Below are 9,860 nucleotides of genomic sequence, written 5' to 3'. Positions count from 1 at the left end.
TTTTGGTTTTTCAAGACAGGATTTCTCTGTAAAGCCCTGGGTATCCTGGAACTTACTTTGTAGACCAAGCTGACCTGGAACTCAGAAAACTGCCTGCCTCTGCCTCCCAAGTGCTGAGATTAAAGGCATGTGCCACCACTGCCCGGCTCTTTCTTCCTTCCTTTCTTTCCTTTTTTGTTTTGGAGAAACTATTTTCATAGAAGACTATGGCTTCAGAAACCAACAGGTCTTGACATTAGCTTTTGTTGTTGTTGTTGTCGTTTTGTTTTGTTTTTCGAGATAGGGTTTCTCTGTGTAGCCCTGGCTGTCCTAGAACTCACTCTGTAGACCAGGCTGGTCTCGAACTCAGAAATCCACCTGCCTCTGCCTCCCAAGTGCTGGGATTAAAGGCATGCGCCACCACTGCCCGGCATGACATTAGCTTTTTGACACAACCTTCTCACAGCAAACTACTTCCTTTTTGGTTTACTCTTGCTTTGCTATTATTTCTGCTCCTATTCTACTTTTTTGTTCCCTGAAAAATGCCCATCTTCTCTTCATTTCTTTCTTCTTGTATAGTTGAGGAGACTGGAGAATCAGGACTAAAAGTAAGAAAATACCAGGGTTTGGAGCTGAGCACTCTTGTCCCAGCTCCAAAGCTGAAGAAAAAAAAATAAACGCTGAGATAGCCTTAATTCTAGACTTCAACTACTGATGCTGTTTTTTTTTTGTTGCTTTTGATTTTTAAAGCATAGCTGTTTGGGCTGGAGCATCCAGCCACTATATTGTTCATAGTAATGAGGAATGGATGGAGCGCTCCAGTCCACAGATGAGCCAAATAATATGCAAATCCTAGGCTCATTCATAGCATTTGTTAACATTGCTTTTCTGCTCAGCTGCTATTTGAGTTCTGTGTTCTTCAATAAGTTATGCCAACAGTTATACTGCACAGGTGAAAAGGCAGCTGCCACTGCAGTGACATGGTAGACAGACAGTGAGGTTTTGCCTTACTTAAGTCAGCCAGGAAGAGCCTGTGAATGGTAACATGGTAGGAGAAGAACACCTAACCCTTACTTCACATGAGTGAGCATTTTCTATCCATAGTCCTTTGTTGTCTGAAGATGTTAGAGGCAAGATCAAATGCTGAATAAGTGACCACTGTCTGTACTTAACTTGATGAAATGAAGGATGGTTAGAAAGCAGATATGTCCTTCAGGCAACGAAGGCTGGTAGTAATCAGGGCAGATGAAAATAGTACAGAAGTGGCCAGAGCTCCTGAGGATCTCGACATACAACTAAAGGAAAGGAGTTGTGGGCTTGTACATTACAGTGGCCATATGTTTTAGAGCAAAATCTTAGTCTTTGGGCAATCATAACAATGATTAGGACTAATAACATAATCTTAGGACTAAGATTAGTCCTAAGAAGTCAGGCCTGGTGACTTAAGTACACAGTCCCAGACTGATACTGTATGGGTATCTGTATGTTCAAGGCCTGTTGGGGAACTTACTGAGACACTGTCTTAAGGTAAAAAAATAAAAGGACTGAGGATACAGTTTGAGGGTTTAATGCCTTGTAATGCAAAAAATGAAGGAGTGGCCTGCTGGTTTTAATGCTTTTTACAACATTTTTTCTCTTAAAAGTTCATGGAGTATTGATTTTCTTTTAAGTATTACCAAAACACCTTGTTTTCTTCTTAGTACTTTTCCTGGTTATATATAGAAATAGGGAACCGGGATTCCAGTATTATCTTCAGCTCTCAGTGTAAAGAAGCCAGACACCCATCCATGTGTTGTGCCAAATAGCTTGTTTCTGCTGGAGAATTGCAGCCCTGGAGAGAAGTATTTCCTAGAGCTGTCTTCCCTGTAAAGAGTTCACAGCCAAAGGTGAAATACTTCTAAACACTTGATTAGATTCTCCTGTGTTAATCCTCTTTCAAAACTAATTTTGTGGTACTGGGAACTGAACTAGGGCTAGCTTAGGCATGCCAGGCAAGTGTTACGCCAGTGAACTGACATCTTTTTCTGCCCCCTCCCCTGCCATACACCATTTTGTTGTTGTTCTAAAGACTTTAAGTCTGATATCAGGCTAGCCTCAACTTGCTGTATAGCCAAGTTGAATTCTTTGTTGTTGTTTTTTTTGTTTTGTTTTGTTTTTTAAATTTGTGTGAGTACACTGTAGCTGTCTTCAGGCACACCAGAAGAGGGCATCAGATCCTATTACAGATGGTTGTGAGCCACCATGTGGTTGCTGGGAATTGAACTGGGGGCCTCTGGAAGAGCAGTCAGTGCTCTTAATTGCTGAGGCATCTCTCCAGCCCTGCCGGGCTGAATTCTTAGTCTCTTGCCTCTATCTCCCAATCTCTAGCATTATAGGTGTGTGCCATCATATCTGGCTCTTAGCTCCTCATTTTATATTGAGACTGTACCTTCAGAGTTACCTATGTTAGCCAGGTATAGTGTAATACACCTTTAATGCCAGCATTTAGGAGGCAGAAATTGATGAATCTTAATTGGAGGCCAGCTTGGTCTATATAGTGAATTCTAGGCCAGCCAGACCTGGATAGATTCTATTGTGAAAGGAAAATAAGAAAAGATTACCCATATTGGCCTTGAACTTAGGATCTTTTTGTATCAGTTGTGTGCCACTATGCCTGGCTCAAAATGTCTTTTTTTTTTTTAAATTAAGTTATTATGTATATGGATTTCTGCCTGCATGTATATCTGTGCACTATGTGCATTCCTGGTTCCCTAGGAGACCAGAAGAGGGTCTCATATCCTCTGGGATAAGAGTGAACCGCTATGTGGGTGTTGAGAATCAAATCCGGGTCCTCTGGAAGAGTAGTCAGTGCTCTTAACTGTTGAGCCATCTCCCATCCTTCAAAACCTCTTTCTAATGTTCAATTTCTTTCTTTTTTTTCTCTTACCCTGCCTGCCCCCCTTTTCTGTTTAATCCTGGCTGTTTCTTGCCAACTTCACCCTCTAATGCTTACGTTTTGCTTACACAAAAGCAGAGATGAATTGGGTGATCCATCAACTTTATACACTGTGCTATTCACATTTCTACAACTTTAGCATACATCAATATTATTTTCATTCAACAAACATTTTTGGCTCAGGATACAAATTTTAAACTCCCTTGCTAGAGAACTTTGATAGTGGTGTGGGATGAGTTGATCATTATAGTTTTGTATAGTGAATATTACACATGTATATAAATTACTGGTCTGGGGCAGCAACAGGTATACAGAAGGATGAGTCTTTAGTGGGCAGTTAGTTCAGTGGTAGAGTGCTGGTGGGGAATCCAAGAAGCCCTGGGTTCTCATGGGGGGGGGGTGTGGGGGGTGGAATCTGCAGTAGGAGGGTGCCATTAATTGGTTCATCTGTGGGAAAGACCTGTGGTCTTGGATGAACTGAATTAACTGGCCATGGGGATTATTACAGAAAATAAAGCTAGAAATTTGGTCATCACCCAGAGTACAGATAAGTGAGCACAAGAACCATCTTGTTTAGACTCTGCCAAAGCATTCATGACTTTATAGTATTGTCTGTGCTGAAGATTACATTGTATGTGGTGGTATTATGGGTCTGTTTGTATTTCCTCATGGGCATTTTAACAAGTTCTTCACACTATTCAATGTTTCACCCCTTTGGAGAAATCAACATTAGTCTGGCTTTAAAGCCCAAAACAAACCATCTAATGACAGACTTTGTTAGAGCAAAGCTTAGAAGTCAGCTAATATATGCATGTCTGCCTTTGGGTCATGTGAGTCTCAGTGCCAGGGAGTAAGGAGCTCCTGTGTCACTTAACATCAAAACCTTCCACAGGAATTATGTGTTCTAGCTCCTCATTGTTCGTGACACCCCTCCCAGATAAGAAACAGTCTGGTTTCCAGGTTCTCATTCTGACTTTTGAGAGCACAAGATAAAGATCTTAGCTCTACTTGGGTAATTGACTTACTTTAGAAGTCAGAATTCTCAGAAATCAACTGCTCTAGAAGGTTAAAATGTGAAGTTTCTTGTTTTTTTGGTTGTACTGAATATTTTGAATTTTAATCTACCTCGTCTCGTTTTTTTGGTACTTCCGTGATTGCCACTTCAGCATCAAGCCTGACTTTAGTTGTTGTCTAAAATGGGATCTCTCCTGTTCAGTGACAGTTTATTCTCTTGCGTTTCACCTAACATCTCTTAATGCTCCTGTCAGAAATGTGTTTTAAAGTCTTGTTTTATGGGAAAAAGTGGTTCACCAATGCTGTTTGTCTCTGAGGTCAGTGAGAGAAGGAGTTAAAACACAGTGGTGAAGGAAGGGCAGATCCTGCACTGGAGGCAAAAGCTGACAAGGAAGGAGTCATTAATTAAAGACAATTTCAAAGTCAACTGATTGTGATCATTAATGTCACAATAGATCAAAACCTAATTATCACAGCCTAGGTAAGAGCCATCAGTATTAATCGGAAAATCTAATAGGAAACTATTACCAAGAAATTAGGCCAAATTGAATGCAATGAACTTTTTATCATCTTTTTTTGGTAATGTTCTTGATGTTGGCAACTGTGACCCTAACAGTTGGTTCAAGCCCAGAATGCTAATTTCACTTTTAAAGAGCCTTTAATTTTTTAGTAGCCTAGGCTGGCCCTAGTGCTTACATTCCTCCTGCCTCAGCCTTGAGCACTGGGATTATGAGGGGGTATGTGCATTCCTGTTTGAGTGGGTAGGAGAGAATTGAACTCGGGGCCTTGTACATTTTAGACAAGTGCTCTTGAGCTGTATTCCTAGCTCAAAGAATGTTTTATTTGTTAGGGAAGTTTCCAGACAGACTGAATCTGAGCTGACATTGCTAAAACACCGACCTTAAATTTTCTCATCATCTGGATTTAGCCAGTCTAAACAGATCAGTGGAATATATACATATATATGTCGTAGAGTGTCCCTGGTGAACATTGTTTCTATATCATCCATTGAGTGCTTGTATATAGAGTTCTGTACTGGTTGCTGTGAAAACTGTGGGAGTAAGGCAGTGTCCTGCTTTGAAATTCTTTGAAAACTAAAAAGATAGTTTCCGTGTGTGACAACATGGTCAAGATGTAAGTCAGTATTTTCCAGTTTCCAGTAGCATTAGGGTTTGATCCTGAATCAGCTTGGCAGTGTGCCCAATCCCAGTAGTTTTAAGATAGGAACAAAATGATTTCCCACTGGAATTCTAAGGGATGGGGAAGATACCTTTGTTTTTTGTTTTCCTTTCTGTGTTAAAAGTTATATCTCTGGTAGTAGGAGAAGCCATCAGTATGTCCTTAAGATGTTTGTAAAGATGCTACCACTTCTGGGTGAGATGAGTCAGGTTGTGGAAAAGTTGCTGTCCATTGGGTGTTGCGGGAGAAATGCCAGGCAGTAGTAGAGGGAATTATGCCTAGGAGTCTACACTGTGCCCTGCAGCCCTGCTGCACTTGAGGTTCTCAGTGCTAATCGTACTTAAAGAGGGAGGGTCATGCTGCTTTCTGGACCTTTGGAACCTGGATTACCCACTAGAAGACAAAATCAATGTCTCTTTTTTTTTTTTTAAGACAGGGTTTCTATGTAGCCATGGATGTCCTGGGACTTGCTCTGTTGACCAGGCTGGCCTCGAATTCAGAGATCTGCCTGCCCCTGCCTCCCAAGTACTGGGATCAAACATGTGTGTCATCACTGCCTGGCTAACCCTTCACTTCTTAAGTGAGTTTTAGTGTTTAAAATGCAACTTAATTTTCAAAATGGCACTAAGGTGGTTTGTCCAGCCTTGGGTTACTCCAGGTGAGCAGCAGCCCTCAACAGTGTGTTGATTAAACTCATCTGGCTGCATACTTCTGTGCTAGCTTCCCTACTTGGTCTTAATGGCTGACCTTGGGCAAGTCTTTCCTTTCAATGCCTCAGTTCCCCATCTGTCAAATGGGGTGATAATACTGACCTACCTCATGGGGTGTTGTGAGGCATTACAGATCAGAGCTGATCAACTCCTTTAGGATTGCCTGTGGAGGATACCTTGAGTCGAAGTTTTTTAGCCCTCACTGAGCTAGTTCCAAGTTTGGAAGTACTTAGTGACCTTGGCAAGTTTCTGTCCCCTACCCCTTAACTCCTCATCAAAGCTGCTAGTTCAGATGTTGACAGTGTTTTGTGAATGTTGGAGTCTTGATCGCCAATCTAACTTGGGATGCTGTGAGGGAAGGCACTTATGGATTCTATGTCTTGTATCACAAAGAGACTATTAGAAATTCAGGAGCCTTGAGTTAGGGAATCTTGAGGCAGGAGTGCTACTACATGTCTTTCTCTGCAGGTTGGGAGTTAAGGTCCTATTCTCATGGACTTCTAACCACTTCTGACTGTCTGGAAGCAAAGTGACACCTAGTAGTGTGGATTGATATTGTTACTTTCATTTTCCAGGCTGATTCTAGGACAGTTAGTCCACTGAACTCTTCATGCTCCTATGCCTCTGCCCTCTCATAGAAGCCAGATGGTTCAAGCAACATAACACTCCCTTCTCCTACGAAAAAGAGCTTCATTGGATTTTGTTTTTTCTAGAAATAGGTGTAACATTTCAGAATTGAGTGTTGGTCCTCAAGGCTTCTTGCAGTTCACTGTGTGTGGAGTCTGTCACCTCTTTTCAGTGTCCACTGTCTGACCCACTGAGGACATCTTGGGTTCAAAAGCCTTTCTTGCCTGTCTCAGTATAGGGGCTAAAGCACCCCCAAACTCTTCATGATAGGTTTCCTTTTCCCCTACTTGACCTTCTATTGGTACCCATGGAAAAGCACAAGGTCCTAGCCTGTAGATACACACTCCAGTTCTATTAGGTGGATTCTACTCCTAACAGGAGTCCTCGAGGGTTCTTTGGAGGATGAGAAAGGAGCAGTCTCATGTCCTGCCAAGTAGTAGCCAGCTGTTGCCTTACCCCTGTCTGCTGGCCATGTTCCCACCTTCTCACAGAGAGGGCTTTCAGAGGTCCCTGGGTTTTTCTCAGCACTGTACTGTTCTGAGTAGGAAGCAGGTCACACCTTGTAGCAAGTGTCTAAATGGAAGTGAGACAGTGAATTCTCTGGGGACTTTTTTGGTTTGTGGGGGAGTTTTGGTGTGTTTCTTGGTTCTGTTTCAGCCAAACGTCTGCTTTTGATTTTAAAGGATAAGTGGTCACTCTTTATCTATCTATCTATCTATCTATCTATCTATCTATCTATCTATCTATCTATCTATCTATCTACATGTATGTTTGCATTTTAAGTGTAAATGTTTTGAAAAAAACAGACATTATCATTCTACAACTGACATCATTCTTTCCCCCTTCCACCCTCTTTTCCCTCTTTTCATACTCTTGTATTGGTTCTAATAAACAATTGCTTTTCAAATATGGATCATGAGTGGTAGTTTGAAGAGCTAGGTCTATAAACTTTTTAAATTTGGGTCCTGAAGTGTTAGCCAGTAGTCATACATTTCTGCCATTCCCTAATTTCTTTCAGTGCTGAACATCAAACCTTGTGCATGCTAAGCAAGCACTCACTCCCTGAGCTGACCCCAGACATCCATCCATCCATCCCATTTCTGAAGCATTTGTGAACTAAAAGAAGAGAGAACTGGTTGCTGTTACCTTTGGGGATTTGTTGGTTCCGACTTTCTACAAACAACCACAGGGTGGCGCCAACCCTGGGGAATAAGCCAGTGCTTGTGCTTGCTGTGACCCTGAGCTGAATCGTTTTATTGGTTTCCCTGCTCTTCCAGCTCTCAATAAATGGTTCAGAAATAAAGGCACACTGGGTGCTCTTCACCAATCAAGCACATCAAGCAAAGCGTAAGGCTTACAAAGCCCAATATGGTTACCCTGTAACTGTATCATCTTTGATTTGTTTCACAAATACCAAAGAAACCTGTGCCCTACCTATGGGCCAGAAATGGGGTGGCATGGCAGTATTAAATAGAATCAGGAGGGAAAAGTGAGGTAATGTGGCCCTGAACCTGGTGTGGTTTGGCAGGAGCTTGCGGAATGAGACTTGAAGATGGACAGACCCTGGAGCCGAATCCTGGCTTCCACCAGCTTGTCTGCAGTTCCTCCCTCTTGTTTTCCTCTCTGGCTGCTGAATTATAGGGTCTCTGCAGTCTAATCTCGTAAAAGTCTTATGAAGACATCTGTAGGTTGGCTGGCTTAATGGTCCATGACCCCATAAACATGGGACAGGAGAGCCATTTGGTCCACTTCAGAGATAGGCCTTTCTGGACATTATTTATTTCCTACCTCTGAGGTCTGGGTCTGCTTTTTCCCTTCCCTTTCTTGTCTGTCTGCCTTGGGCCCATCAAGAATCAAGACTAACTCCAGAATTACATGGGGAGTTGACCCCACTCTCCTAGCCCTAAACAACTATCTTGGTTTGTGTCCCCCCTCTGTAAGGAAAGGGGTCTGCCTGTCCCTGGTTCAGATGAGCTCTTTGCTGCTATAACTTCCCCTCAGGATCTTTCAGTTTCTCTGGAGAAGTCCAGACTGGGCAATTTTGCCTTTTCCTTGTTTTTTTTGTTAAAGGTTACCAAGCTAGTGAAAGAGATGTATTGGTGGCAGCTGGGGGGCAATTGGAGGGTCACTGTGGGGGTCTGTGATCTGCTGGTTCATTGAGCACGTATCTCTGAACTGCTCTGTTGGAGTCAGCAGTCCCAGGCCCTTTGCTGAAGAAAAGGGAGGAAGTGTAAGCTGGTGCCAGGTGTCCACTATGGTGAGAGCTGACCCTGACTGAACAGGAGGTCATGACAGCAGCTGCTGCCCAAACCTGGAACAGACCTGTTTGTGTGCTTGGAGAGAGGAACACAAGTGTGACTCAAGAGCTCAATGGGTAAAGGCATTTACTTTGCAAAGCTGGCAACCCAAATACAATCCCTGGAAGAGATCTGGAGAAAACCAATTCCATAAAGTTGGCAAACCTTATGTATGCTTTTTTGTTTTTTTAAGGGAGACTTCTCTGGGCATGGTGTCATGCCTTTAACTTCCAGCACTTGGGAGACAGATCACTGTAGGCCAGATTATGAAGTAAGACCCTATCTGAAGGGGGGGAATAGGAGACAAGGTGAAGGCTGGGGTCAGTTGGAATGTGGGCATCTGGCATATAGGCACTGTGTGGCTCTGTACAAACCCTGAGCCTACTATTTTGTGTCATGTGAAAAAACTGTCTAGTTTGAGACTCCAGTCTCCTCCCTGATCTCCATGTTGCCTCTGTTCTCTCCCCTCAGCAGCTGTAGCATCTTGGTTTCCAGGTGCAGGCTCTCTCCACTCAGCCGTACCACCCCCCCTTTTATGATATTTCCCTTTTGCCCAGTGTATTGTGTGCATTTGTCTGGTTCTTTTGTCTTTTTTCCTCATTTCTGATTTTTCTACCCCTCCCAATTCCATAAGCGACCTTAATTTGGACATTTCATTTCAATCTACTGAATTATCTTTCTTGCAATGATCCAGGACTCTTTATAAGCTCGTTCTACCCCATGCAGTCTCTGGAAGCAGGTGCAAGTCTGTATGAAATGTGGTGCCCACTTCCAGACTGGGGGAAGCAAGCCTCCAGCCCACTTCCAGACCTAGAGCCTCCAGCTCCCTCAGCAATGGCTTGTCTGATAATTTGGTTGTGAGCCAGGGAGGGAGAAATGCTGATAATTTTAAGTGGGGGCTGTGAGTGCCCCCTCCCCCGCCCCTCCTGTCACTGCTGCCTTTGGAGAAGGAAAGGTGTAGGGAGATGCTGCGTTGGCCACAGTTGCTGCAGCTTGTGAAATTTTGCCACATCTGCAAGGAGGCAAGGGAGCAGGGGAGCAGAAGTCTTTGCCATTGATGTGGGGGAGTAGGATGGACTTCCTCCAGCTATTTCCACACCTGCAGCACCTCCTGAGGCA

The sequence above is a fragment of the Mastomys coucha genome, unplaced genomic scaffold (genome assembly GCF_008632895.1).
Source record: "Mastomys coucha isolate ucsf_1 unplaced genomic scaffold, UCSF_Mcou_1 pScaffold11, whole genome shotgun sequence".
NCBI lineage: Eukaryota > Metazoa > Chordata > Mammalia > Rodentia > Muridae > Mastomys > Mastomys coucha.
Note: the sequence above shows the minus strand (reverse complement) of the source record.